This window comes from Poecilia reticulata, chromosome 11, assembly GCF_904066995.2.
Source record: "Poecilia reticulata chromosome 11, P_reticulata-male-v2, whole genome shotgun sequence".
Lineage (NCBI taxonomy): Eukaryota > Metazoa > Chordata > Actinopteri > Cyprinodontiformes > Poeciliidae > Poecilia > Poecilia reticulata.
The window spans coordinates 13,712,451-13,739,996 of NC_088840.1; the positions used below are offsets into that span (position 1 = coordinate 13,712,451).

The window sequence follows — 27,546 nt, forward strand, 5'->3', positions numbered from 1 at the left end:
TGCAATCACTGGAGACACTCGCTGCTCTCAGGTGATCTTCATTTAACTCATTATGAGACGGCCAGCAGAAATTGGCTGAGTCTCTGTTGAGTTAGGTCAGGCACTTTAAAGGAGGTCAATTTTTGTGCAGTCACTTATTTTATGTTAAAAAAAAAAAAATTTGATCGTCTTTATTTTGTAGGAATCAGTTTTCAGATTGAGATTGTTTGTGTGTGAAAAAAGTCTAATTTTGTTGATCATAACTGATTTTAAAAAGTAATTAGAAAGGTAAAAAAAAACATCCAATAGGGAAAGTATTTTTTTATGGGAAGTTTATTTTTGAAAACATTTAAATTGCACTAAAATACAATGGAGTGTTAAGACAACGTAACAATTGCGGAAGCATAATTTGACAAAAATGCTTTAACTTTATTAAATAACCATTGCTTCTCACAATAATAAAACACATTGTCTCCCAGTTAAGAGACAACAGCTCACCAGTGACGTATTCACTCATTTATTTTTGTGCCAGCTTATTTTTGTTGACCGTCATTCTCCGTCTTGAACCACACATCAACAAAGTTGAATGATCATAATTATCAGCTTTAGAGTAAATAGATGAACATTTTGCCTTACATCAATGGTGAATCTTTTCAGTATAAAATTGTAAGAATACACTTTGATCGTTTGAGCTGTGCGATTAAAGAAACAACTGTTTAACTTCGCAAAGTTAGAAGTAATCTTGGCACAAAAAATGCTTTTCGAAAAATGTTGCGCATAAAATACAGATAAAATTAATTTAGCAGTGAATGAGGCATTGTGTTCCCTACAACAACAACAATAACTGGAGTACTGCATGTGTGGAATTGAAGACCTTTACTTGAGAGCATTCTTGGATGGGTAAATTCCTCAGGACATTGAATTTATCAGAAAACTCATTATCAAGAAAAAAAAAAAAAAAAACTGAGGGCGCACCACGGAGCAGATTCTTTCTTGAGAGTCTCATCCAAGGTGACATCGGTTTTCTGAGATTCTCCCGAGTGATTTAGAGAGAAAAATTCTCATGAATCTGTAATAGAAAAGAAAGAAAAACAGCTTTGATCCAGACAATCAGTTATTCTGTCAAGGGGAGAGAAAAAAAACCCTGGCTTCCACAGGGTTAATTGGTTTCATTGAACAGGTCAGGGATTGTGTTAACACCTTTAAAAAATTTCACCAGAATTCTTAGGAATATTTATTTATTTTTTTTTAACCTTTCCTCCAAATAACATTTTGAACAAAATGTGGTAACATTCCCAGTTGTAAAAGAATGACATATTTGCATATTAAACTTGCTATAACAAAAGACAACCCCACTTAATTTCTAAACATTTGAAAATAAGATCAGCCTTCTTTTTTTTCTCCCACAGCAACTTTCTAAATGGAAAAGATTAGTAGAGAGAATGCGGGTGGGGGGTGGGGGGTTGTGGTGGGGGGGGGGCTGAGATGCGTAATAGGATAGCAGCAGCTGCAGTGCAGCATCATATACAGGCACCGGGTCTGGAGAGGCATCTTATTCACTGAGGTATTACAGAATCCAGCCCACACTCTGGCTTGTTGCAAAGGAGAGGTAAGTGGGCGAAAACTGACAGCCTCACCTTATTCCTGGAGAATAAAAATGAGAGTTTCCAACTTGCACAGAGTGCAGTGCGAGCATCTTGACAGCGTACGGTAACTTTAAAATCACAATGCAGAAAACAATGCTTCCCAATAGCAGGTTATAGTGCCCAGAACTCCCCTCTTTTAGACTGAGCACATGTTCTTTGTATTTTTGTGGTTTGTTTTTCAATTCAGCCCCTTTTGGGTTGCAGGACTGAAAAGCAAATGTTGGCATGCAAGTGGAAGAAATTCAAAATAATTTGCTATAATGTTTTTGCTAACCAGTCTGACAGAAAATCTTTTTATAGTGTACGGTATCTGAAGGTTGATCCCAGAACATTATTTGCCAACATGCAGACATTTTCTAAACTTTTTTTTCCTAGTCTATTGGCTCTCTTAATATGAATATAAACAGTTATATTATTCCTGTCATAACTAATAAAAATAATATATTAACTAATATTACTCTGACCATTTAATGCTCGCTTTTCCATTTATTATCATCTCGTCCTTTTATTATCACGTATCTCTAAATTGCTGTGCATACCCTCAAATTTTAAGGTTGCATGAATTTCAACCAATTAATGAACTAACTCATCATGCCATTTATAGTTATGATCTTTACAGTAAAACATTTTTGCAGTAGCTCTTAATAAACATACCTCCAATCTAAAAGGTTTTATGCAAATTGTTTATGTTGAAGTTTTGTTCCACGTTCCTTGGTAATAACTTATTTATTTGCGTTTATTAACGTTGTAAATACAAATTAAAACTGAAGTTTATAATAGTGGGAAGTTTTCTCTGCAGCCTAAATGTATTTACTGAGAGCAATAATGGTTAAAACAGGTTTAAGTATGACTGAATAATATTTGCATGCACCTCCGAAGCTGATGCAGGTGGGGTTCAGTACTTTGTGATAAACATTTTATCCGTGCCTGTTTTGACAGTTGTTTGTAGATGAGGATGAACAGGCAGATACATAACTGCAAAAAGGATTGAATTAGTGGGTTCAGGGGTGGAAGGAGTGGGGTAGTTGTAGTCTTAACCAGGTGCAGAGAGGATCAAAGAAAGACCCAAGAAGGCATTAAATACCACAAAATGCACAAGATGAATTTAAGAGAGTTTTAGAAGTTTAGCAAAAACGCAAACTGGAGAAAGACGTGGCTGAATGATTTAAATGGATTTGCATAAAAAAATAAAAAATAAATCTGAATTAAACTCATTCTAAAATGAAAGGTGGCAAACTATTTTTATTCTGCTGATACCTAAAACCCAATGAAAGCATCCCACTATCATGACCACTGACCCCAACCCTGACACATGAACTTCCAGTTCTAGCAGCTACATTTTTATTTCTTTAACTAAAGCAGCCCTCTGGACACAGTTGCTCCCAAACAGATCAGCGAAATGACTTCTGATTTAGACAGATGTCACACACAGCAAAAGCAGCACAAGTAAAAAGCTATGAATTGTTTTACAATGAACGCCACATGAAGACAAGCCTCGGGAACAGGAAGTCATTCTAAGGTGACAGAGTACAGATTCTAGTTAACGGACTGCAGGGGAAAAAGAAAAAAAAATCAGCAAAACATGTTTTTTTATAGTATAGATCCTCAGTTGGAACAGAATCCACTCTGGAATGAACTGTTAATAATCCATTCATGTGTTCCCAAAACTGTCATTGTGACTGAGAGCTTAAGGCGGCCTCCTTTGGTTTACTTTTTTTTTTTTTGCTAATTAAACAGCTCAGAGTATGAAAGACTTTTTGGCTACACAAAGTTTTCTCAGTCTGGAGATTTAACCTCCTGAGCCAAATGGTACCCAAGTTTGCGAGCCGACTTCCTCCTTTCTAGGTGCTCGTTGTAAAATTTCAATTTCAATCAAATTCCAGAGCCTCAGCTGCCAGTTTCATCTCCATCCAGCTGGATGACCCTGAACCAGTGGAGAAGAAACCTCCTCTTGACTGCAATCAAAATGTACTGAAGGGCTGAGCAAAGAGTGTATTGAAATGTATCCTATTAATTAGTTTAAAGCTGAAGGTTTTCATATGAAGAAGCAGCATTACTACACAGTAAGCCACTCTGACAGGTGACTGCAGATAATACGTTCAGATTGGCTTAAAATGTCTTTGCATCAGTAACCAGAAAACCAGATTGACTTTGAATGAGAAGAACATGGCTGCCAAACAACTGTGACTCCTTATCGGGATGTCCAAGAAACAATAAGTTGAACAATTGGACACATTTTGTTAAAGCAGCTGAACGATACCTTCAGGACAGTAGCAGAAAAAAATAGTTGAAGGACATATGCATTAATTTTTTTATCTGTGGAACCAGGGTTGGGAAGTTACGTACACCCAACATCAAGTACTTAGCTGTATGTGCAAACTTCTGGCTTTCAGTAACTTACACTGTATATACAGTCACTGCCAAGCATTGCTGTGATTGGCGGTGATGCCCCTGGTCCCATCCATCATCATCACCCAGCCTGCTATACCTCACTCGCAGGCCTTACTTCCGACTTCCCCCGAATCATCAGCCAGATGGCCCTCGCCAATGTTCGCTCGCATTACACACCTGATATGAAGCTATCCGTCATCTGATAATGACCAAGCTGTGGCGGTCCCCCAGCTGGGGCCTCTGCTGAAGCACTGGGCACTGGCGGGTATCAGGGATGGGTGGTTGTGGGGCGACGCACAGCCTGACTGCCCCTCTGATGGATTAGTGCCAGGTAGTGTGGACGGGGAGGGGATGTGAGGGTGCAGAGGGGCGTCCCCTAATAGGATTCACAATTGCCCAGTGGAGCATGGAACAGGTGTGAATCACAGAGACTGGGAAAAGAGAGGTGTGCATCTACTGAATTCAGCAAAACACAACACTCTTAAAATGTTGTCACTAGCTCAGTTTATGAAATACACTTTTATACACTTTTTTTTATTATTATTTGTCACACTACAAATAAAAACTCGTTTTGAAGACCAGTAGTCTGAATTCTGACTTTTGTATTTAGTCTCAGAATTGTGACTATTTTTGAGAATCAGAATTGTTTAATTTTTTTTATTCACCATCAGAAAAAAGATCCAGTCTTAAAACTCAAATCTACCAAATTTGGCTTTCAGTGTTGATAAAATCCTACAGCAAGGAAGACAAGGTTATGTCATTATTTTTATATGCCAACACATGGTTGACAAAATGTTGCACATAGATTGACACAGAATTAGAATTCTAAGATTAAAGCCGCTAATTCTTTACTGTATATAAAAAAAGACATTTTACAAGCGTGAACGAAACACAGAATTTCTTTTACCCAAATGCCTGTCATCTACACTTTTAAATAAAATCTGCTGTTATGTAAATGTTGACTTATTAAGCAGTTTGATGGACTACTTTGCTTGTTAACAATATCTTGCTGTCGCAGTGATTGACAACAGAAAAATGTCTTAATGGCTCATGTTGAGCCTTATTTAGCAGTGTTTCTGACTTGCTGCACAGTGAGGGAAACTGGCACCGCAGATACATGCGCTTGTGCGCGCATACAAACATGCAGTAAAACGACAGCTCACACACACACAGACAGACACACACTTACTTATCGGCAGTTCTCATTAGTAAAGTTGGCGTGTTGGAGCTGCACGGCGGCCCCTGCAGCAGTCTTTGAGAGTCGGAGGAACCATTTGTCAGCGGAAAACAATTAGTGGAGAATGATCCGTCCCATTGGTTTTAATGAGTACAGTCGGGTCACTCCACTCACAGCAGCATCACGAATAGGTCATCAAAGGCTGAAAACAACACACATCCGTGTCACACTCACTCACAAGAGTAGGGGGAAAAAAAAAAAAAACACCACTTCCTATACGCTTCCATTTTTTTTGTCTTTTTACTGCTTCAAACGGCTATTATGTGGATATTTATGCATATATGTCCACAAAAAGTGGTGCAACCACATAGAGAGACACCTGCTACTATTTCTCATTCCTTTCAAATAATCCATCTCCTTACATCAGCGAAGGCATTGAGAAGTCATCATGGTAAGTGGAGTATTATGAATAGAAGGTTTCTGTACAAAATATATGGCCTTGGGCAGTAATCATGGTGTAATAGTTGAGTACACTACAGTAGCATTAATGGAAGCCCCAGTGCACGTTTTTATGTACTTCTGTCAAGATGGCTACCTTGGTGTAGAACATTGCATTACATTCAGTACGTCTGATTTTCTTTGTCACTTGCAGCACCATCACAATATGTACACGCCTACTAAGAAGTTGCTTTAGTCTTTAGTCCTGTTGGCTGTTGCTGCATTGGTTTTATTCCAAGTTTATCCAAGAAATGGACAAAAAAAATTAAAAAAAATTGTGTGGGATGCAGTTGTATGTGGAGACTTTAAAATTATTACAATTTCCTGTTGCTGTCCACTGGTATAAGGAAAATGTAATAGTTGCTTTTTTGGAAACTAAAAGACCTTCACCCATCACCCATATTTAAGGTAACAATGGCTTAAAAAGTACAGCTGGCAAGCTACAAACAGGAAGTCTGTTAAAAAGCTGACTGCAGGTTCTAACCGGGCAGATTGTGTGGCTGATCAAGAAAGATTACTAAAAGTATTAGTCTGTAAAAAGCAGAACTTTTACAACGTAAAATATGGAATATATTCTTCTCAATGAGAACATTTACTTTAAAATTACTTCTAAATTTGGTGGTTGTTTCTTTTCGCTTGAATCATGCACCACTGCATGCATTTAGGAAAAACAGAAAATGCCAATTAAATGGCGACTACTTTAAATTTCATCTTACCACTCGTGACTGAAGTAGATTATAAGCCCTGGTTTTCCAAATATGTTTAGACCACGTGACCATTAGTCGCAGGACAAGCTAGCTCAATGGAGCAAATAAAGTATTTTTTAAAATGTTATTCTTATTTTTGGAATATGTTATTTTCCACATCAGATCAGCTAAAAAGGTTCATTAGTGGCAAAAATAGACTCTCACAAAAATCAAAATCTGATTATCCTTTGGTTTTAAATAGCTGCCAACGTACTCTGCCTCAGGACTGCCTCTATATTTAGATCAATTAAGATCAATTACTAACCCTGAAGCACATAAACCAAAGCAGACTGGGTCATTTTAATTAAACATGGCATACAGTAGATGTATAATACAAGCTATCCTCATGCTACTTGTCGCATCTGCTGAATTGTAATTTTAGTCATTTTGTTTGGATTAGAATAGTGTGTTGCAAACTTTTTTAACAGCAAGTATCACTGGTAGATTTTTAGAGTTATTGCCACGCAGACAAAGATTTTACAAACTGAAGCATAATTGGAGTATTTTTTTTATGTTGTCATGACTTCTAAAAATAAAAACAATACAAGAAAGACAAAAGACAATTAACAAAAAGGCCCTGTGAAGTTTTAATTGTAAGTGGTAAAATCAGACATTTCTCAACAACTTTAACATCCAATCTGTTTCCCTTTTACACAGAAAAGAAAAAAAAAACCCAAACAGCTATTGTTGTAATAAATTAAGACTTTTGAGAAGTTTCTGATTAAACAAACATTTGCTTAAGTAGATATTTTTGTGTATTGCGTTTATGAGAAGAACTATATCATAGTTACTTGTTTATATTTAACTTACAAATAATAAAATGAAAGCATTTCTTCACAGGACCACAAAAGATCACATTAAGTGCAACCAGTGGTACTTGTAACTCAGATTGAAAACCATGGGATTAGATGATATGCAGCATAATAAGGTAATTAAATATTAACAGTTAGTCCAATACAACTGCATACTAACATTAAATCTGGCATTTTATGCAGCAAAAACATCATATTTCTGTGTCATGTTAAAGAATTTATCACCAAAAATAAAACATCAAGACTTCTAGTTTAATCTCTTTCTTTTCTCAGTTGCATGACCTCATATACCCTTAAAGCTAAAAGTATCAAATCAAGCAATGAAGTTTGATTTTGCACCATGTGAACATAAAAAAGTTAAGGATCAGCCCATTACATCACAGTCCATGTAATAAAAAACACACAAAAAAAACATTCTTCCTTGTAAATTTTTCTATCTTCTCTGTTCTTCTGTAAATTACTGAAAAAACAGTTGGCTCTCCAGTGGTACTTCAGAACATTTCACAATGTAAAGTGGTGTAACTATTACACTCCTTGTCAGTGTGTAATAGTTTTGGTCCGAGTAGAAGAAAATGATGAGGCACGAAAAAATAGAGACCACCAATGAAAACATACAGAGGTTCAAAGAGCGTTCACAGTAGTAAAAAAAGGGAAAATGTTCAACAACATCACCACTTCAGTGTCTTTAATGGGTACATTAAAGGAAAGAACCCACTGCAAAGAACCCACATGGTGTAAATGTAGCCTCCATGTCCCCCTCGCTCCATCCCAGTCCGATTCCAGTGAAAAAGAATTCCACAATGGTTTGTGAGAAACACTGACAAGTAAAAATGGGCTGCTGATGGGAGCTAGGCTGCTGAAAGTGGGAACACCCAGAAGCCCTCTATTCTGTTGTTTGTATGAAACCGTAAACCAAATTTTAACTTAGGTATAGTTAAACAGTAAGCAGGATGGTTTTTATGAACAGGAAAAGCCTCACAAACGATGCGAGAATTCATTAATCAAAGTCCCTGTATTAGATTTACTGCGGTGTGTAGTTTATTTATTCTTTGCTGTGCAGTGTGGAAAAGCTGACAAACTTATTCCAGCCAAGGTAAACCTGGATTTGACTGCTGGAACATCAGCGAGCTTTTAAAATTTATGATGCTTCTTCCTCAAACTTTGGCAGAAACAAAGCATTGATTCAACTACAGTACAGATGGACTCTATCTACGACTTCAAACTAAAGTCCCAGTAAGTTCTCTACAGTAACTGATCATCTTTGAGTGATACTCTTATTCTACTATGAGACACTTTGAATTATGACTTATTATATAAAATGGGTTTCTTGATAAATCCCACATCAAAATGCCCTGACATTATAACATCATTAAAAAGAATAACCTGCATTGTTTTGTCTTGACTTTAGCTAACAGACAGTAAAATTTATATTAGAAATACCATCACTGGCTTCCTACCATAACATGAATTTAGAATTAAATTTAATAAATAACAGCAAGTAACCCCTTCAACATGTTTCAACCATAAATTGTGAGGGATATTATTGAGAATTGGTGAGATATATAAATACGTTTATATTTTTTACAAGCAGAAATTTGACAGACATCTACTTGAGAGCATTTACTCTAATAACTAAATCCTAGTGGATCAGTTTCTTCAAGAAAAAAAGCTCCTTGTTAAAAATATTCCACGTGTTCATTTAATTGCAGTATAAATCCATATGTTATGTGAAGGTCTCAGAGGTTTGTTAGAGATTAATGAACAAACTGGAATAAAGTAAAATTCAAATTAAAGTTATAGTTTATAAAACAATATCTAAAATCAATACTGATCTCTAAAGTGACTGGTGTATTACCCGTTGCTCACAGCTCCCTAAAAATATGGGCAAAGCATCTATTTCAGACAATAAGAACGTTATAACCTGAAGGCTGCAACAGATCTGACTGCATTCTACCTTCACATAATCTCTTGCAAAAGCCACCAGGCTGCCAAGCCACACACAGGCTGTCTCTAAGCTACAATAAAGCAGTCATGCACATATTGATGCTCTTACCTTTTTTTGTTTTCAGCAGGAAATTTACAGCATTTATATCGGCTGCGTTTATTCGCTTTCAAGACGAAAGCAGACTCGTACGGCAAATGTCTGGTCATTCTTTTTTTTCCTCTCCTGCCAGTTAGAGGCACTGTACAGATAAACATGAAATTATATATAAACATCCTTCTTTAATAGAAATGTTTGACATGACATTTTGAAACGCATCGCAGAAAATAATAACCGAAGCTGAGAAAAACATGCACCAACTACACGTTGTTTTGCAGGGGATTTTTTTGTCTCATTTTAAATGCTACAGATGAAACCTAGACCTTACAATAAATGTCATTCCTCTGACAAACAACTGACAGTTAAATGTTAAAATCAGTTTCTTCAGTGAAACCCAATTCTTTATTCTTTTTGCCTTTTCTGCACGAAAAAGCGCACAATGTATATCAGCGGCTGAAATTACATGTCAGAGCAATCGGAACCACATAATTAGAATAGTGACAGAGGTACTTTATGCTGATAATGTGGCACAGTAATTAACGGGAAATATCATGACCTGAGTGCCGTCGGCATTTGAAAAAAAAAAAAGTCATTAAAGTAAGAGATTACACAGGAAAAGAAATGAAAGGCTATAGAAAGAAAGAAAGAAAGAAAGAAAGAAAGAAAGAAAAAAAGAAAGAAAGGAAGGAAGAGAAGAGTCAGTCAGCTGAGGTTAGATGGGTTGTTGACGAGAAGAACTAATTTATATGTTTTAGTTCAAAAGTCTTTGGTCATCCTTCAAGTATTTCTCATGGTTCTCTGGTAATCGTCTGAGTTCTGTGTTTTAGTCCCTCTGCTGTGTCTCTGCGGCAACAATTACCTGCAAGGGCGGGAATTTATCTGCCAACCATTAACTAATCAATCGCCGTACATGAAGACTAGCAGTGCTCCCACTCAGTGCCAGATTGTCCATCTTGGTTTTGGTATTTCAGCCCTTGCTTTTTGCATTGCTTTCACTGAATCCAAGTAGATTACATTCTCTTTCATTGTGATGTACACTAACTACTTAACACTTTGGCAGCATGGAGTCACTGTGGATCAGTAAAACAGTATTTGTTTGGAAATAGGAAGGTTGTTCGGTTGGATATTTTCTGTCTTTTCATTTATGACCTGAAAATTGCCTCGAGTTTGAATGGTTCAATATAAATAACCTTGCTTTTGATCCCACCTTTTCTTGTGATGTTCACATAAGCGTTCATTTGCTCACCTTCTGTTTTAGCTTGAATCTGTATGGCTAATTTTAGAAGTTAGCTCTTTGGGAATCACATTTTGGTAAGAAATAATATAAGAGGAAGTAGAATCACACTGTTTTTTTAAACAAATTGGCTGCAGTAATGCAATAAGGTAAGCTCTATGCTACTCTGTGCTTTTTGTGAATTTAGCACAGGTTTGAAGTTAATTTGCTAGTTTAAATGCTAAAACTAGTCTGGGGAAAAAAAAAAAAAACTTGATGAGTAGACTGCTGAGCAAGAATGAATGTTTTTGTATCTTCTTCTTATAATATGCAAAGACACGGCACAAGCGTGTTGAATAGGACCCACCTGTATCTGGAGACTGGCTGTCTCTTTAACAAAAGGGAGAGGGGAAAAGACTAAGACAAAGAGAAAATAGAAAGGGAAAAATCTTGGTAATGACAAGCACTTCACAGCCAGAGCCGACCTCCCTCCGCCCACACACCCCGATGAGATAATTCTTCCTCCAAATTGCAATCAAAGCTCAGAAAAACACTTGAGGAGCAGGAGCCCTTTTAGCCATTAACTCGCCAGGTCCTGGGGTGCTGCTTTCTAAATTTTATGCTATGCACTTGTTTTTTTTTTGTTACTCGCTTAACAATCAATCTTATTTGTCTTTGTCCTCTGAACACCTTTGTTTTAGGAATTAGCAATAATAAATCTTGATTGAAAATAATGTTGGAAGATTTATGCACCTATTCAGCTTTAAAAAAAAAAATCTTTCTATGGTATTTTTTTTTACAGGGTGTCAAAATTCCTTATAATATCAAAACTTTTTAACAGCTTCTGAATTGTTCAGGTTCTGAAGACGAAATTTGCAGTATGGATGTATGGAATCAGTCATGGATGGTTGTATGGATGGTTCATTGACTGACAGATTAATACAAGATCACCTTACAGTAAAAAAATATTTTCTTACATATCAAAGTCTAGAAAAAACTTCATACTTCAAGATGAAAAAGTCGACGCACGAAAACTTGATGTCTCACATGTTTCACAGTTTTTGCCTTTCGATTTTTCCATTTCTATTTTAAGGCAAAGACCAAGTCGAAATCTTCCAACCAGCATTCATTAATCGAGATGGTCACCCATTTCCGCAGAGCGTGTGGGTGTAATGATGAGGAACCTCGTAAAATGGAACAAGCACAATCTGCGCGGAGACATGAAACGGGAGGCCGGGGGTGTTTGAATGGAGCTGCTGTGTGGGTAGAGGTAATGGCTGATGTAATGTTTTCACGAACGGTTTGGTAAAGACGAGAACAACAGGTCAGAAGCCTTAACTGACTGTAAAAATAAACATCATGCCTTGAGAATAATGCGCTGTCCCATTTTGACATTCTGGTCGCCCGCCCTTCGCGAGGACTTGAAAGACCCTGACTGGCAGAGAAAAAGAAAGCCTAGTCCTCTGCATTTGGTGTCAAGTGGCTCTATTTGTCATAATTATGTGGCTGTAAAGGGAAAGTCTTGAAAAGGTCTAATCAATCTGATTTAATTAAGTGCAGTCAGTCATTTGAAATGAACAGAATAGAATTAATAGGCACATTGTAAATTTGCATTTAAACCCATGTAATTATACCAATTCAGTGGCCTCACAAGAACACTAATTTTCTTTCAGAAGAACAGAAAAAGAGACGGAAACAGTCTCTCCTCCTTTTTTTGATTCTGAATCAACATGCAATAAGCTTTAAATAATCCAGATGGTGTGTGTAGTTCATTGAATAAAACCAGAAACATGTCTACTGTTATACTGTTGCTGAACAGTATAATGGTTGTTAATAGGACTTGTTACTTCCTAAGGATGATTTATTGTGAATTAATTATAGAATTTTTTTCACTGTGAAGTAATTTTATATATATTTTTTTAACATTACAATTTAGTGTAAATATCCATTAAAACTATCGTCTCTACCCGGTTATCCTTACAAGGTCTCAGTGGAGCTGGTGCCCATCTTCAGCTGTCATTTGGAGAAAGGTTGAAATAATGACTGAAACATAGAAACACGCACAATTTGCCCTAAATTACTAGTCATACTGTATTATTCATCCAATTTAACCTTCATTTATGGAATAAGATTCATTAACTTAGGAGTAACCGTTTGGGTCAGATGATTGGATTTGGATAACACTGGCTGTTCTGGCAGAACAGTGATTTAAACACACATTACAACTGATTTTTAAATAGATAAATTAGCATAACTCTGTCTTCAGGAAGTCATGACATCATTGCTCCTCTATTAACCCTTTAGCAATGTTTTTACCAGCTTTTCACTGAGAAGTACCTCGTATAAGGAGCTCAGCAGGTCCGCAGTTGCACCAGATGTTTGCTAATTGCTACTGGCTAGTCATGCTCATGATGACGAGGTTTAAACTTCATTCTAAAACAATACAAGGTGTTATGCTTATTTGCTTTCTCCTTGACATCACAATGCGATCTCCTGACAAGATTTCCCAGGTGTCTTTGAGTCATTTCCTGGGAGCTTCCTTAATCTCGCAACCAATCAACAAAGTTAATTTGTTTCTCCAATTAGTTTTTTTTTTTTTTTTTTTATCCTCAAGCTACACAGTTCAGGGTTTCTACACTACTACAATACATTTCTCCAACTAACTAGCAAAAAAAGCTCTCTTCATTTATCTGATCCACACAGCCAGCTTATTACAAGAGTCCTCTTATCTGGTATATTTCCTTCCAGTAGCGCTGCGGTGGTTACAAATGGGACTTAGTCTATCTGGCTTGGCGCTGATGAGGGGGGAAATGAAATTATGGCGATTAAATCTGACCCATATGCTGGTGTGCTTCGAGTGTGTATTGGTGCGTGCGTGTGTGTAGTTTTGGCGACAGGACTATTTTGTTGTGCTTATGCGTCTCCGTAATGTGGTGGATGACAGCAGCGAGCAGCTAGATTAAGAAATGAGGAAGTGTTTGTACCTCTGAAGGGAGGGGATAGGATGGAGTAGACCGCTTTCGTTTGTTCTAATTAGGTGATTTTTTCCCCCCACTTTTAAACTAATCTATTTGACTTTTTTATGTTTTTCTTGCAAACATCCCTTTCTTTGACCAGTTTTTTCTTGCCGCATCAGAGATGAATTGAACGGCTAGCTGAGGTTCAGGGTTATCATCAGCCATTGTATGATTTACCAGTCGGGTGATTTCTTCTCCTGTGGAGAAAAGAAACAGGACCTGACTGATACATGCCAACTAGCAGCTTTCCAAACCCTAAATTAACAGGACAACCAGTGCCTGTAGATGTACGACCACAATGTGAGAAGTTTATTTCTAAAATAAAAAACATAGGCATGAACAATACATAGACTTTGAGATCTCCAGGGACATATTTTTTCTTAAAAAAAAAGAAAATAACATTCTTGCTTTCAAGCATGGACACATTTTTGTGGATGAAAAGTGGTGCTTGAATATAGTGCTTCTAGATTCTGGGTTTCAGAGCAGTGGCACAAATTTATACCTGTCAAACTGGGTTATCTGTGGCATTTTCCTTAGATGCAAATAAAAAAATGGGAACAAATAGTTGTCTTTGAAAAGAAAGATGGTTACAGAATTTCAATTTTTTATTGCATGCAGCCATATGCAGAACCGTCCACAGCTACCGAAAGTCCATAGTCTATAGGAGTAATCTCATGCTGAAATTGTTTAAAAAATAGTGTTAAATGTTTTGAATTATAAATATGTTTTTAAATGTAAAGATCCAATAACATTCCTTTTTCAGGAAAAGCAAACTCCACACATTTACATTTTGGTGGTAGAACAGAAAATGTTTTTTTATGCTTCCCAGTGAGTTGATATATAGCATCTAATTGTTAAGAGCACTGGGTGACAATAAGATGCTACTCTTTGCTGCACTTTAGTTCCTAGATCGTAAAATCCACTTAACCCTTTCATGCATAGTGGTCACTACAGTGGACAGCTGTCTAAAGACATTTTCTGGTTCTTGTGGATTTTTATGTCATAAATGCACACAGACCACAAAAGTGGACACTAATGCATCATAAAATACACTATCAACTGCTGGCCATCAGCTGCAAATGCAAGAAATTATTTTTGTTATATCCAATATGGCCGACAGACAAAAAAGCATGCCAACCATCCCGGTCCCTCTTTCTACCGTAGACGACAGTTTCAGGTAAAAAAAAAAATATTGACATCAGATAACTCCTAAAGAACAATACCACTGATGTATTTTTCAAATAACAACTTTGTATTTGGAGAAAATTACAATTGATCACCTAAAAAAAAATAAAAAATTTAAGATTTTTTCCCTACCTTGTTTTATACCTTAAGAAAATTTTTTAAAAAATGGGAAAGAAATCCTGACACAAAGGATCATAATTCATAAATGAAAGGGTTAAAACACAGCTTAAATCACAAAACGGCTCAATTTTTTAATAGGTTATTAAATGAAATCATTCAAATTAAAGGTCAGATTTTTGTAAATAGAAACGCAAAAATAGTGCAATAAAACAATCTTATCATTTTACAGAGTGACAATGTAACAGCATTTTAGATGCCATTAATTTTGTTTTTTTAATTAATTCTCCTTAATTATACATTAATTCAATTTAGAATGGCAAAATAATCCAAAATGAAAGCCAAGAACTGCTTTATTTGTTACATTTATGTTCCCGTAAGTATATTCTGAGTGCTTCAGCCCTGTTCACTGCTGCCACTTATTCCATAAGCATTAAATCTTTGGTTGAAGACAGCCAAGGTCACTCAAGTGTAGCTTGTTTTTAAAATAACGGGCTTCGAGGCATGCAAGTGGTTGACAGAGAAAACATTAATATTTTAAGCCATTTTGAGAACCATTAGGCAGCTCTTGTGTTTGTGCCTGTTTTATTCTTGCCTGAAAGAAGCACGCAGTTATTGACTGTTAAGTGAATAAAGTGCAGTAGGGAGTAATTGTACAAAAGAAAACATGAATGCGCTGGGAACAAGGTGCTTTCAGGTCCAATTGTTTGTCTGGTAGTCTCAGTGGTCTGTTCAGGAGTTTTTACAAACCCAGATGCAGCCGTAGGTCGGTGAATGTGCCTCTCTTTTTCCAAGTTATGAGTTCATGTCAATTGTCCAAGCTCGGTTTCACGTGTGCGCACAACAACTCTAGTTAGGATTTCTTGGCCTGCATGGAAGCACATCTGCAGCGAGAGTCCAACATCTGGATCTCAAGTTTTCTTCCACTGAAAATATGAGTGCACAGGAGAGGAAATAAGAGAGGGGGCAAAAGAGCAGTGAGCTGCTCTCCAGCGGAGAGATGACATTTTGTTTTTTATTACCTCTTTCTACCGTTCAACTCGTCTTTTCTACCATTTATCACGCAGCTTGTTTTACAATCAAACTGGGACCAAGTTTAATGAACTTCACACTATTTCCTGTTACATGTTAGCTGATGCTTAGTCTCATTTGGGAGTCGTTTCCAGAGTAGGAAGAAAGGAACTAATTTTGTGTGCAGATCTTATACTGACGTTGTAATAAATACATGCAAAAGAACTCAAACAGCGCAGTTTAGGTGACAGATTCTTGAGTGTTCTGACAAGTCAAATAGTCGGATTGTTCAGGGCTCAATTAGCTCCTTCTGGCAAACCATTTGTAATAACTCAACACACACACACGAATGCATGCATGCAACATAGCAGTCTATTTGAAGTAAGGCCTCTGATTTGATCAGAAAGTAGCTAATTTTACTGAAAACTATTAAAACTAGAGTTGCATTGAATGAGTGGCTGGCGACTTGAATCTCATTATTCTCAAGTTGACTATATTCCTTGTGTTAAAATAAACATCCAATTCATCCTAGCAAAGGCAAAAGTAGCACAATGGACCTTGAGTTAGCGATAGCTATACAACAGTTCTTTACTGATTCAAACATTGACTTTTGTTAGCAGTAAACCAGCTCAAAGTTGTTCATCATTGTAAAGTGGATAGAAAATAATATGCAGGTCTCAATTTTTCTTTTAAGGAAATGAGAAAGGAAATATGTGTGGTGTTTGCTTTTAATCAGCCCACCAGTCCCTAAAAGGTTTCCCTTCCGGATAGCCCAGGGTTTAGCTCCATCCTTCTTCCCATCAACTCCGACCAGCTTCCCTGTCCCTGTTAAAGAAAAGCGTCCTCACATAATGCCGTAATGCTACCACCATTATGTCTTACTGTTCGGATTGTGTGCTCTGTGTGGTTTGTAGCATCGAGCCTACATCATACATCCAAGTCTGCTATGTGGTTTGTTCAGCTATAAAGCCTGTGCGATGTATTTTTTGCCATCTGTACATACTCACTATGGATGCCAGGATTTTCTGCAGAGCCCAGGCTCTTCAGACAGCGCTGACTGCGCGGGTCTGTAGGAATAATAAAACTCATGTTCAGAGGGTCTCACAGTACAGCAGCTAAACAAAACAGCAGGTCAGGTCATGAGCAGAAGAAAAACAAGAATCAGATCTGCTGTTTTCTCTATTTGAATAATTTACGTCTCATGGACAAAACTATATAAATATTGCTTTTCTCTCCTGGTAAGGAATTATTTCGTATTTCATTGTTTTCATATCTTTTTTTTCTTGTTCCTTTCTTCAGACAGTTTACAAACCATAATTTTATCGCTTTCTTCAAGGCACTAGTGAAAACTTTATCTCTAAGTGGGATGCGGTTGGACAACTCATCAAAAATGAAAGTTTTGTGCCGCTAGTGTTTTGCTTGTAGACCAATAAGTTTTATGTTGATTTCGTCTGACCATGGCACCTTCGTACCGAAATCTTGACTTTTTATAGCTTTCTTTCAGCAAAGCTTGGCCCAACTTCCATAAAGGTCAGATGTCAGCTGGACTGACTTTATAGCAACATCACTATAAATTGAGGACTTTCATTAAAGTTCTTGACATGTTAAAGTCCAGCTCACATTGTGAGACCTATACTTTGTGACCTCTGAAAAGTGTGAATGGAAATTTATTAGTTTTTCTGTTATGATTATAACAATCTTTCTGTGTATCCCAACAGAAAAATAAATACCAATATTAGGATAGATTGATGTCTTGCTGAAAATAAAGCTTATTCTGTGCAGAGACAAAAATAAAATATTATGGAGACAAATAATATTTGTCTCCATAATATTTCTCATTACCTATGAATTTAACTACATAATTTCCAGAGATGTGTGATTTTGTAGTTTTGGCAATGGCACAGAGAGAAAGTTGTTCAACTTGATGCTGTTTTTAAATTATTGGGCAATGTTTGTCAAAATCTGGCATGGATTTGGGTGCGGACAGGTTCCACATGTAACTTAAGATGCTACGTAAAATACTGTCAAACCCAACTGTACAAATAAACAGGTAGCTTCAAATTTGGCAGCTTGAAATGTTTACAATTTATAGCGTCAGAGACGAAAACACAAACAGTGAAGGCATCGCAACATTTGAGCAATGATACACCAAAAACAAAAGACAAAACCTTCTCATTTAAGCCTCTGCAAATGTAGTTTTATTCATTATAGTTTCAGAATTGCGCTTGCTAAATATGCATTGATCAGTTTCATTAGATAAGTGCTTGATGAGGTATGCGTCTAACAACCTCAAGACTACAGAGCATCGAATTAAACCAAGCTGTCCAGATAACTGCAGACCTGCACAATCTTCCATAATGTGCAAATATTGCATTGCACTTTATAAAGCAAAATTTCTCTAGTGCATCCAAAGAGTTGCCTCTTCCCCATCAACATTAGAAACAGCTATCTTTAGTTTATTTTATAATATGTTGATCATTTAGGAAATTTAAACTTAACCTTTACTTAAAAAGCATGGAGAAAAATATTCTTCCCAGAATCATATAAACAATACAAACTCCCCAGCCCTTCTCTTCATCATTCCCTCATACACCTTGTCTTGTCTCTCTTTCCCAAATTCTTAACTTTGAAGACCATTAAGATAGTTTGACCATTCCACCTTAACCTCCACACCTCAATTTGACCAGGCATACAGGATAAATCACCTTCTACGGAAACCAGACAGTGGGGTCTCTCCTGTTTCCCGTTAGTTGCTATATGCTCCTTACCTATTTTTGTCACATTCAAATCATACCATTGACTCTGACTTATTCGCTGTTAACCTCATACTATGCACTGCATAAACTCATGACCTCTGTCAGCATGAGGGGGAGAAAAGCCAAAACAAGACAGATGACTGCTTTTGAGGAAATGACACAGAACAGTTACCTTCTTCTTATATTTCCTTTTAAGGTTCTGGTGGCTATGAGTGATGTGGGTAAGTATAAATTCATTCCATTCTTGGTCCCGTTCTCAGGCCTGGGATCCTGGCAGCATATTTAATGGTGACAAGAACATTTTTGGCCTGCAAACGGGTCGACTGAGGAAGACAAATTGGTTATGTCTGCCGCAGGAATAAGTGAGCTAAGGAAAAGATCTGTAAAATATATATTGTGTTCATATAGCACAAACTTATAGTGACCTCGGTCATGCTGACAGAGGTCACAAAAATACTTACTCCACACTGAAATAGATTAGCACAAAGCAGTGCATAATTGTGAAGTACAAATAAAAGCGTTGATGGTTTTCAAAGATCTTTTATCAGTAAAAATCTAAAAAGCCTGATAATTTGTATTCAGTCCCAGAGTTAATGCTCTATAGACCAACCTTTTTCTCAAATTAACTGTAGATTTTTTGGGATATCTCTACTACAAAGAGGACTTCTTACAGCTTTTATTAAACCATAGCCTTCTTCTTGGCAGTCTTACATGAAGGCTAAATGTGTGAAGTTCTTGAACAAACGTGCTTTTGAATGATTCTCCACCTAAGCTGTGGATCTTTGTCAACCATGTCTTGCAGGTCTGCAGTTGTGCTACAGTTTATATTAAAAAATGGTTTCACTAGTCTTGATTTTGATTGGCGGTATGAGAGTAAAGGGGGCTGAATGGAAATAAATCCATGGCCCTCTAATATTTGTATTTCTAAAAGTATCATGCACTACATTTTTAATATTCCAGAAAACTCCAAATAAGAGGCTAAAGGTTATGATTGTAGCATACTTTCAGAAGGCGCCACAAGAACAAGGTGTAAATTCATATCTCTTACTTTGCTCAGATATACGAGTGCAAAAGATCTTCGACCAGAGCGTAGACCGTTCTGCAGCACACTTTCTTGACAGACTAGCTAAATCAGACACAGTGACCTTTCAAGTTGCCTAAGCCATCGCGGTTTCTCAAAGATGTGGGAATTACTTGTCAAATCAGACAGGTAGAAAGGATGCTGACAAGCAGCAAGGTAAAGACGCAGGGGAGCCAAGACCAGCAATTAGTACAGATTGATTTAGGTTGAGGAGCCACCCACGTCCATCTTGGCAGGAGCAAAGTTGAGGTCGGCAGCTGTGAGGAGTACCGGGTTAATTGGCGGTGTGCAAATCTACTGAAGTGTGTGCGTTGCGTGCTAATATGTCTTTCCTCTTCTTTTATTGACTACGTATGACCAGATGTGGGCTAAATCACATCGTTACTGTTGCCACCCCCATTTATCCTCAAATACTAGTGGCCAAAATAATTATCATATTCATTAGAAAATGCATTAGGATATGTTATGGCTGATAAAGAAAAATAATGTCACTGACAAACTGAAGCTAACTGATAGAGAGATTTCTCTCCAAGAAAGATCTTGCACAGATTCCTCTTATCGAAGTAGAATATATACCAGCTTAGTATAGATACATTACACACAGATATTAAGGTGTTCATCTCATTTAAATAAATATGCCTTACTGTTCATGAAATCAAGAACTCAAAAAAATACATTTCATAGATAAAAATTATTCGTCCATAGTTGTGTGACAGCACAAGTAAAGGGAAGACTGCTGACTTGACGCAGCTGGTAGTTCTCCACAAGGAGGATAAGACTACAGGGCTATAACAATTCCTCGAATGATTCAAGTATCTCAATTGTTAAAATTCGTTGAATTTTAATAATTGCCTCGAAGCTTTGTTAAATTATGCTTTTATATTTAGCGCACCGTGTTCGGGCCGGATCATGATTTGTGTTGGACAGCGCTCTCACATCCACCTGAGTTGTTGCTAAGTGCCAGCAGCACAATATCAAATTTCCCATGTTTTTACCGTTTTTTTGGGGGGACCACTAAGCATGTTTAAATGGACAGACGCGATGCTTGGAGTGCGACCGGTTACATTATGTGGAAAAAGGAACCATGAATTCACCTTAATTTAGACAAAAACTTGTTTTTAATAACTTTTTCCAAGAAGAAAACTAAACAAAACAGGCATTCTGCAAATTGTACTGCTATCAGTAATACTATCTTTAACAGACTTATCACATATGAAGGCTCTGAAGAGGCTAAATAATGCAGAGTCAAAATAAAACCTCTCAACATTGCCAAAAAAGTTCAAGTATAAAACTTAACATTCAAAGGCAAATACAGGATCCATTACAATAAACAATCCAGAGTTACTGAATGAAAACTTCCTGATAGCATGGCGGCTAGCTGATTACTGCTAGTTCTGAGTGGCTGTTTCTGACTGAGCGGAGTAATTATGCAGAGCAGGGAGGAGATTTATTATTTTTTTAGAGATTATCTGTCACATGTTAGGACAGCGAAAGTTTTAATACGTATGTAAAATGTATTTTTTTAAGTCAGATGCTGCAGCTTTAAGCAGAGGGTCAGTGTGAGAGTCACTACCAGGTGGAGCAGAAGCGGCGCTCCGTCTGTGAAATATTACTACCCGTAGCACGTAGCAGCGGTTCAACAGCGAGAGCAGAACCAGCGTCTTACATCGCAGCTCGAAGACTTAAATAATTTTGCGGGTTATTTGTTTAGCTTTCTGACCGTCATGCTAACCCGGGTGAGTGTTTGTAGCTGTGCGCTGCTTTACCCATCTGATCCTCCATATGACTTTTTTACTGCAGTGAGCCTCGATGTAGCCAAACTCCGTCAAGTATGGCATTGTTTTTATGTCGCATTAGCTTCATTATGTTGATGCATTTTGACGTGCTTCAATTTTCCGCCACAACACACAAACTTCCCCATTCACTCAGTGCGTTATAGTTCCACATCGCTTAGGATTTGTTGCTGCGTGTTTGCGCAGTGTGAAGGAAAGAGGAGATCAGCTGCACAGGCAGGCTGCGAAATGAGATGCAGGTGATCGGTATCGGCAACAAGAGCCATTGATCGCCGATCACGCACTTTTTCATGAAAATCGGCCGATTTTGATCGGTGACCGATCGATTGGCACACCTCTAGTGGTTAGGATTTGTTGGAATACATAGGGTATGCTAGATAAATTGAATTACACACTTAACACTCAGTCAATGCTCCCTTTGCAAAAATTACTACCTCAGTGTGTCACAGCACAAAGGTGATATAAAGATCTTTGTGTAAAAAGAACTTCTATGACTCTTGATTTTTGAATGGAATTAAATTACTAAGATGCAAAGACAAAAACCCCATAAACACATATTGGTTCATTACTTTGGCTCCTTTTCTCTCTTCTGTGCTTGCCTTCTCATGCTTTGCAATTACATGGCACTCACTGAGGTTCCCATTAATCAGGATGTCTGCATGGCGCTCACCAATTCATAACTGTCAAATGCAGTTGGAAAAAAGCAACAGGTCACCAATTATACACAGGGGAGCCTTGTAAGGTGTGGAAGACAGGGGTCTTAAACAGAGAACACAGCGAGTCACATCTGAGCTCAAGCACATGCAAGGCTAAATATACTTAAAAGCATCCAGCGGTGTATTCACACACAGAAAAAAATAACACAAGAAAACCCTTTTAAAAACACTACGCCACACTATGTGGCTCCAACCTTCAATTTTTTCCTCTGTAAGTGGTTTGATAAAACCTGAGGTGAGGAAAAGGAGGGTCACGGGACAGGGCAGAAAGAGGGACAGCTGGAAGGACAAAACAGCAAGCGCTCCAAGTTTTTTAACAACAGAACGACTAAAATGAAACTAGGCGTTTTTCCTTTACAGAACCAAGCTCTGTTTCTGCAAAGCAGCTGTGGCAATGAAGCGAATAAGAGAAAAAGCAATAGTAGAACATTTGGTATTTCGCTGGAATCTGGTTGCTACTCTGTTTAATGACCAACACAGATGACCAATGAAATGAACTCTGACATCCGTTGTCAAATAAACTTTAATGTGTTTTCATCTCATCCTGCTGAAACAGGCACACATTACTAGGTTTTGAAACCTGTATGATTTAATTTTGAACCATAAACAAATTCATGCATTCTGCATTAAGGTTCGTGGAACACATTTACCCGCACAGTACAACAGAGGTTTTAAGACATGACTTAAATTCAGCATTTGGAGAGGAGAGCCAAGAGATATAATTGCCACCAGCTGTATCGAGTCTGTCAAGCTGCGAGTTCAGGTTTCAAAATAAACAGGCTTTTATGACTCATAGCGTCATTGCAGTGACGGAGCTTTGGTTCTCCCTGTTCAAACACAAATAAATAATCAAGAATACCCCCTCAACGTTCCACTATTACTGCTTTGTTCTTAGCGAGCCGTCACTCGGGAGAGAGTATGGTTCAAATTAGTCTGGACTGAGAAACCGAATTCTCTTTTATTTAAAAAAAAAATTCATTTGTTTATGTGTTTTTCTGAGCCTGCGTGCAACAGTGAGTGACACATTGCAACAAAGCGTTTCCAATTTTATTCTTTTTTAGATGAACAATGTGAGAATAGGAGAGCATCAGCGCCTACATGACTGACTGATGTTGTGGAGGGTCAGCTGACCGAGTGACAATGCTCGGTATATATCTGGAGATATAGGCAAAATGGCAATGTTGTTCAACAAACATCGTTTAGAGCTGACCCCCAGATGAGAAGTAACAGTATTGTACATCAAAATCCTCTCTATAAATGGATTATATCTCTAAAAAAGCGAATATGTTTATTTGTTGTAAGAATAACAAGCTCGTGGACCCACCTTTCTTGTGCTCTTATCAATAAAAGCCAGCATCTCTGTTCATATACAAAAAAAACATACAATCTCAAGAGTGCAAAGTGTGTATTCATACAAAATAACACAACTAGTTTTATTGGTTTATGGCTACAACATTCACGCAGTTAAGCAAACACAAACCCCTCCATCGTACCCACCCCTCTCGTCACATGTACAATTATCGACTCAGGACTCTGAGGCCAGTGTCAAACCTCTGCTGAATGAAGTGCCTCACGTTGGCCTGTGTGCATTTGCAGCCAATCCTTTCGCCGTCCAGGATGAATGCTTGGGGAGCTTTCTCCTCATTTCAGCAGGTAGAAATTTGAGAAACTGATGGCCAAATTATAGCGATTCTGCACAAAGCAGACAGGTTAATAGCTCGAGTAGAAGACAGGAGATTGAGAGCGTTGTGAAAGTACATGCAGAGAGATCAGTGTGTGTTTGAAAAATAAGGAAATATCAGCTGAATGAAGCAGAAGACGGTTCATAAAACAAAACATCACAGTTTTATGGCTTAATGCAATAAACTCATTATATTTTTCATAAAAGAGCTCTGTCTTTTTATTATTCTAACCACTAAGCTGTATAATAAAATGGCGAGGTGTGTTAGAGGAAGGATGAATTATGTGTGCATCAGAGCTTTTTGGTGAACAAGCGATACAGTGATAAGACTGATGACACAGTGTTGTTTTTGCCCTAGTGCTATACGAAACATGGTTGGTAAATTATATGCAATATGTGACATGTAGGTCCAGTGTAAGTGTTTGCCGTTTTAAATCATAAACAAACGCAATATTCTACACAATATGGGTAAACACTCAGCTGAATATGGCTCCTGAGAGAAGTATTTTGTTTTTCCTCAAAGTCCACCTCATTGTAACACAAATGAAAAGGACACACAACCATGCTCACACATAAATCAAGGCCCCTTATTTATTTATTTTTATATATATAGTTAAACTGAAAATCTTTTAAAAACCTAACAAATTGGCATAGTTTTAAATTTCCCCTGATGTAGGTTGTTTTATTCTTTGCTAAATGTTAGCAGAACAGGCTGGAGGCAGAAGGATTTATTCCTTTTCTAAGAATAGATTATTTCAGGGACATTTAACGGTAATCATTTCTGGTATTGACAGATTCCAAAACCTGCTTAAAGTACTTAAGATTCATACTTGCTTTCTATGCATGGAGTTGAATGCAGCAGCTTCTTTTATGCATAGATAACAGCCAAAAGGCAATCTGTACTGGTGTTGTCCTTGCATAGCGAAGAAAGAAAAGATTTTTTTTTCTTCACCAGCGTTTGATAGAAATAGACAAGACTGGCTGGTGCTGAAAATAAGTAGCAGTAGCTTGAAAGGCAAACTGTTGTGGATGCAGAAACACATAGAGCATAATTTATATGTTTGGATTTGTTGGTGTGACCTATAAAATAAAAGTGCTTGTGTAGACCTATGGCCAGCTGGAGATGCTGTCTTACATTATTGTGTTTGCGCTCACCGATTTGCCTTCTGCAGTTACTGTACCGCTCTTTTCTCCTTCGAGTCTGCTCAGCTTTGTAAATTGCTTCATTTTAGCCTTTTGACTATAAAATGAAGCGTCTCAAATAAATTGCCTCTTCACAAGCGAAGGTTGGTTTTTGATTCTGACACATGCAATCACAGTAAGAGCACACTATACTCTCCAATCGTGCAGTCCATATTCAAGCTTGTCAATTTGGCCAATTTCAAAGGCCCGCTGATTTCAACCTCAGCAGCATTCCCCCCTTTAAACTGCCTCCTGCAGTACCCATCAGGCAAACCTAAAAAGTGGTTAAAAACACTCAGAAAGATTCACGGAAATCACACTTCAACTGCTTCTAAAAGGAGCCAGACACATAAAAGTGTTAAAAAATTGAACAAGGACATAATGCTAAAAAAAAGTGATGGAACTCTCGGTCTTGGTCAGATTTGCTGTATCTTTTGACCTGTGCGCTTACTAAAACATCCACTTTTCAGGGAAGTTAGAAAACATGCACTTGTTGAAAGCAACAGCAATTCTAGCGTATTCAAAAGAACCCGAATAGAAGAGGTTCTTTTATAAAAATAAAACTGTTATTTATAGCTGCAAATGTCGTCTCACTCGAAGCAGGCTACGCAAGGGTTCTCTTTTAAAGATTCTGTTGTAAGATTTCAAATTACAAAATCTATTCACAGATGGCTTTTAATTCTCTAAATCAAATTAGGTTTTTTAAGTTAGTGTTTTCACTCAAAAACTTTGTCCCTTTTTCTGAGCTTTTGTATTTATAACTGTCAAAATAACTATGAATTTGCTCATATTTTTTAATAGCTTTTACTATTTTTATTCTGCACAAATAAAATATACCTTTATATTTAAGCATTTTTAGCTTTTAACTATATCCATTGTTTTCACAACAGAACAATATTTTATCTCTTACACAAAAAACTCTAGACTAGCTGCATGATTGAAAAAGGTGTAATGCTCCTTTAACATCACCAAATGGCATAACAATATGATTTCTCTGGTTTTTGCAATAACTTCTAAAGAAATGTCTGTTTTTACAAATAAAGGCCCCAAAACAATGTCCCCCGTTTGAAAACCGTTCCAAAAAGTGCAAAATACAATAAGTTCCAAGTGAATTCAATAGTCTTTCAGCTGTTTCTCAGCACACATGTACAAAGTCCGCTGGCAGTAGCATTAATTAGCCCTCAGAAATATGCCGTTTTCTGCACAACACTAATTAGAAACTGCATTATGTAACTCATTAGTTGACTAAAGATTCAAAAACCTCTTCAATTCTTAAAGAATACCAACATATGTCCATTAAAATAATTTTTTACTTACCTATGATATAGAAAAGATGAGACACTCACGTTGAGGTTTCTTTAGGAAGTTTCAGGAAGTTTTATTCTTCTTCTGTGTGCCCAATCTTCTTCTTGCCACCAATGGGACCGGCGCCCCTAGCGGTTATATCTGGAATCGTACAGAATACCTGAAATAAAACTAAAGAACTTCTTCAAACAAGAAATTAAAGATAGAAAAAGAAAAATAATGTTGGGGTGCCTATTTTTATTTTTAGTGTTTTCATTACTTATAACAGCCAGTTGTCACCCCTCTACACTTCGTTATATAATATTTCAACTTGAATGTATGAATTACTGGATGGAGTTTTTTGTTGTTGTTATATGAATTATATTTTTAAACCAATGTCTTAATGGACTATATCAGTTAAATCTGATCAAGACAAGTAACTGTCTGAACTACCGATTATATTGAATTAATACTTTAACTTGTCCGGAAAAGGTGTTTTGCGCCATTTTAATCCCCATTTTTCAGTAATCTCCCTGACAGACAGTCTCCTTTTTGTTCTCCTGTCTTCTCCTCTTTCCTTCTGCCCAGAACACAAAGACTGAAACAGCTAGAAGTTGAATGTCTTGTCCAGGTTTGGCAACCCACCAACTTTTTCTCTGCTATTCTGAGCTTAGCCCTTCTTTTCTCTCACTCAGTTTAATAGAAAGCGTATCACACTCTGACAGATGTTGTTTCTAAATTCCTACTCCCTATCCTTCTCTCCGTTTGACCGTTTCCTCGTTGCTTTTCTGTTTTATTGGTAAAATGTTATGCAATAGCAACTGACACAGATGTTCGGAGTTGTTCACTGGGTCCAATTTTCTCTCATCCATTTACTCACCCCAACTCTGCCTCAGTCTGCACCTGTGCAGATTCAGTGCCAAGCTCCTTAATGGGAGGTCCAAACATTCCCAGAGCTTAGCTCATGAAGGCAAATCTCCTGTTATTATTTGCTGTGTTATTGGCTGGGGTGACCCTGTTTAGAGAGTCAACAGCAAGCAAATGATGCAAGGAGACATGAATGCAAAAGCTGCTTAGTGCAAATTTACTCTGTCGTAAAAACAGAAACAGGAGCACAAGCCAGGCAGACTTTACTGTCTGGATTAATCAAAAATCAATGTAATGACAGCCTTAAGAAATGCTTTTACAGCAAAGCAATATTTTTGATAAGGGAGTGACAT

At 37.3% G+C, this 27,546-nt stretch overlaps 2 long non-coding RNA genes across 7 annotated transcripts in view; one reads left to right on the top strand and one right to left on the bottom strand.

Annotated features, from left to right (window-relative positions):
- The window catches only part of LOC108166731 (uncharacterized), a 55,839-nt gene that overhangs the window by 4,766 nt on the left and 23,527 nt on the right, over positions 1 to 27,546 (top strand). The gene's annotated exons all lie outside the window — the stretch shown is intronic.
- On the bottom strand, positions 295 to 26,424 carry LOC103472360 (uncharacterized). Of its 6 annotated transcripts, XR_014089834.1 has the most exons (9): positions 26,360 to 26,424; positions 16,841 to 16,900; positions 16,575 to 16,658; positions 15,573 to 15,748; positions 13,488 to 13,717; positions 9,303 to 9,432; positions 5,206 to 5,395; positions 4,194 to 4,447; positions 295 to 1,048 (listed from the first exon to the last, which is right to left on the bottom strand). It is a non-coding gene; the product is annotated as an uncharacterized LOC103472360 (long non-coding RNA). The 6 variants fall into 6 exon arrangements; XR_534840.3 differs by lacking the exon at positions 13,488 to 13,717; XR_014089833.1 differs by having other exon boundaries at positions 4,194 to 4,392; positions 13,488 to 15,748.